Here is a 4,115-nt window from a genome sequence, read left to right on the forward strand (position 1 = left end):
TTTTTGCATCATAAATGAACACTCAAACACAAATGGCTGCTTCATATATTAACATTAAAAGTCAAATTAATCTTTGCTAATCAAAGTTAAATTGAGAGATGGAAACTTAATTGAAATCTATTGTTGGAAAATTAAACTATTAAAGCAACTATGCATAAACAGAATGTTCTTCACTGACAATAACACTAACCATCGGAGTAACTGAGAATTGTGTTTCATATGCATTATTAATATAAAAATAACAATGTTTATATTTCAAAATCACAGACATGTCTGTTGAGCGCATGAATGCAAGGTTACTGTCGTAACCTCCGTTCCCTGATGGAGGGAACGAGATGTTGAGATGAGGTCATTTGCGAGAGTGCAGCAGCAGAACTCAAAACCGGTAAGTCTGCAATTTAAACTTAATCTCCTCTGTTTAAATTGCAGACTTACCGGTTCTGAGTTCTGCTGCTGCACTCTCGCAAATGATCTCATCTCAACATCTCGTTCCCTCCATCAGGGAACGGAGGTTACTGTCGTAACCGAGATGTTCCCCTTCTGTCACTCTCTTGACGTTGTGTCAATGTTGTGACACTAGGGGTCCCTATACGAAACGCCACAACTAGCTGAACTGTGTTACGTGGACTGCGGATGCAGGTGCAAGCAAGCTGCTGTGTGCGTAATAGCAGGTGCACCGGTCTGCACGTTGCCTCCCCCAATGCCCCCAAAAGACGTCATGTAGTTCCCCACATCCCTGATGGGGGGGAAGAGACGTAACTAGCATGGGAGCAGGCTGCGCCAGCTGCGGTCTTTTCTCTCTATGTTTTTTCTCTCCACAGAATATTAGATTCGGCTGGGACCAACAAACACTGCACATCGCAACATCGCACCGGGGAAGGTGTTCTTTTCTTTTCCTTTTCTTTCAGGGGGAAAAGAAACTGCGGAGACCACATCCTCCAGAAGGGTGGTAACATGTAGCAATACATCACGTGGGCCGTCCAGCCGCACATGGAAGAGGCGCGGTGGTAGGTCCTGCCAGTAAGGGTAGGAGCTCTACAAACACAACAACCTGGGTCAGAGAGAGCTCTGCCCAATGGAGATGCGGGTCTGCCAACAGGGAGACCTTACCATGGAAAATACATCACAGGGGGCTACCGGAGTAACCGGCACCTGTGGAGCACCTACCCCAGTACAGGGCATATTATCACACATACTGGATCTGGCTGCAAATTCCTACCCCAAATTCACGAGACACAAGGTTAGGGAGGAAGACATCCAGGGTTCACAGGTTCGTGAGCTCGCATGGGAGAAGCACACGTGTTTGTCTCATGGAGGGGAAAGGTGCTGTATGCAAGCGGTATACCCGGCCAGGTGTCCCGTAAAGAGAGGTGCAATTGGCCAGTGCCCAAGAGGATGCCAGACTCCTCGTAGAGTGTGCTCGTATTCCCAAAGGGTATGCCAGCATGATGGCATCCACGATCCTGTGGGAAAGCCTCTGTTTGGAGACAGACTTTCTTAGGGAAAGAGGTGTAGCTTAGGAGGATTCAGCCTCCTGGCACTTTTCAGGAACCTGATAATCAGGTCGTGCTTCCCCAAGGCCTTACCGTCCGCCGCGACATGGTGCGCCACTATAGTGGCCACATACACCTTCAAGGAGATGGGGGACAGCCTCTCATACAGGAAGGAAACCACTGGCCGACTGTGCATCTCTGAAGGCCTTCACCTCAGCAAGAACACCAATTTGGGAACAAACGCCACATCAGGGCAAATAGCTGCCTCATAGAGGCCTGAGTGACCGTGTCTACCACTAAGCCACTTAAAATTTCTGCGTCCTGTCCAGGGGCCAGAAATGGAGATTCCAGAGGTCTGGGCAGGGGTGCCAGATGGTGTCCCGACCCTGAAAGAGGAGGTCCTGCCTCAGGGGGACTTGCCAGGGAGGGACTGTCGTGAGGAGCATGAGATCCAAGAACCAATTCTGACTGGGCCAGTATGGCACCACGAGGGTGACCTATTCCACGTCCTCCATGACCTTGCACAACGTCTGTGCAATCCGGCTCACTGGAGGGAACGCACGTTTGCACAGCCGCGACAGCACATCCGCTGCGGCATTGAGACTGCCCGGGATGTGAGTGGTCGCTGCTGACTCCAGAGCAGGAGACGGCAGCATGCGAGTTGTGGCATGCGACTCGGACGTAAGCCACCTTGGTGGTTTATATACGCCACCGTTGCCGTGTTGTCCGGCCAGACCAACATGCGCTTGCCCTGGATCAACGAAAAAAGCCTCCGCAGGGCGAGCAGTACTGCCAACAACATGAGGCTGTTGATTTGCCAACACTGTTGCAGTACTGTCCAGGAGACAGTGGCTGCGTGCCCATTGCACACAGTGCCCTAGCCTAGCATAAAGGTGTCTGTCGTAACCACGACGCACCTGGACGCTTTCTGTACGGGAACCCCTGCCTGTAAAAATGCAAGGCCAGTCCAAGGGCTGAAGATGTGGTGACAGATCGGCGTGATGGCCACGCGATGTGTGCCACGGCACCATGTCCATCTCGTGACTTGTGTCTGAATCCAGTGCTGGAGTGGTCTCATATGCATCAACCCGATCAGCGCGGGCATCGCAGAGGATGTCATATGCCCCAGGAGCCTCTGAAACTGTTTCAGTGGGACCGCCTTTATATAGCTCCTTTTATAACACCTCCTTTTATACCCGTATGTAAGGGGGAGTGGCATGCAAATTCCTCTCACCAATTCTCAATGGCCTTTTCTCAAAGATCAGAGGTGTTTGGGGTTCTTAAGAGCGACCCTTAGTGTCACTACATCGACACAACGTCAAGTAAGTGACAGAAGGGGAACCTCATCTGAGAAAATTGTATTCACTTTTAGCATCACACAGTATGCATTTCACCTCTGAACTGTTTGTAAATATCTGTAAGGAGCCACATAATACTCTTTTGCTAAAAGGTTGCCACAGTCACGTATGTTTCATGAAATCGTTCACTTAATAAATAATCACTTAAAAAATGTAAGTGTGCAGTTGACCCACAGCAAGAAATATTGTGTTTGCAGTCCAACTAAAAGTCTGTTTTAATCAGACTACTAATGGGGACAAAGTCATGTGCTGAAATGATTGTGTTGGTATGACTGTATTTTCAACAACTGATTCAGTGTTACTTCTGGCACAGTGTTGCAGAAACGGTATTTGTTAATGTTTTACGTGATAAATGTGCTCAACGGTGCAACATAATAGTTGAAAATGTGAGGATTCTCAAAATAAACATTGATAAAATAGTCTATAAATAGTAGTAACTTAATTTTGATCATACTGTAGGGTGAAGGTTAGAGTCAAGGTTAATTTAAAAGAAACATTTTTAAATTAACATTTTACAATAAGGTTCCACTGGTTAACATTAGTTAATGCATTAGGTATCATGAACTATCAATTAACAATTTATTTTAACAGCATTTGTTAATATTTGTTAATGTAAGTTTAAAAAAAAATACAATTGATCATGGTTAGTTCATTTTAGTTCATAGTGCATTAACTAACATACAACTTTTAAATTGAAAAATGTTGAAATTAACATTAAAAAAAGTTTCATATGCTGTAAAAGTATTTATTGATCAATATTGTTAACAAATGGAACCTTTTTCTAAAGTGTTACCAATGTTTTAATAATGTTAGTTAAGCTATTATTAAATGCTAATATTGCTCTCCGAAATACTTCATCCCAATTGGTCAGTTTCAGCATTATAAAACATATATAATTATATACATTTTACATTCAATATATTTTTCATATTCATATTATAAAACCATGTTTTTTTTAATTAAATTAGATTATTTAACCACAGTCTAAAATATTAAAACAATGTCTAATTTTGACAAATGTTTTTTAAGAGGACATAGAAATCTGGATATATGTCTGTAATCAATGTTTCCTGAAAGTCATCATGAAAGCATGTGGCACAGGTGTGCACTGAAGAAGTTAATGGTTAAAAAAGTTCCTTGAGGTCACAGATATTTCTTGACATTCCTATTGGTCTTGCCAGCACATGGGCATAAATCTCTGCCCTTCCTTCCTCTGTACACACGGCTATCTCTCTCCTGTACACAGTGGAGAGAGAACCAGGAA

Source organism: Xyrauchen texanus, chromosome 50 (genome assembly GCF_025860055.1).
Source record: "Xyrauchen texanus isolate HMW12.3.18 chromosome 50, RBS_HiC_50CHRs, whole genome shotgun sequence".
Taxonomy (NCBI): domain Eukaryota; kingdom Metazoa; phylum Chordata; class Actinopteri; order Cypriniformes; family Catostomidae; genus Xyrauchen; species Xyrauchen texanus.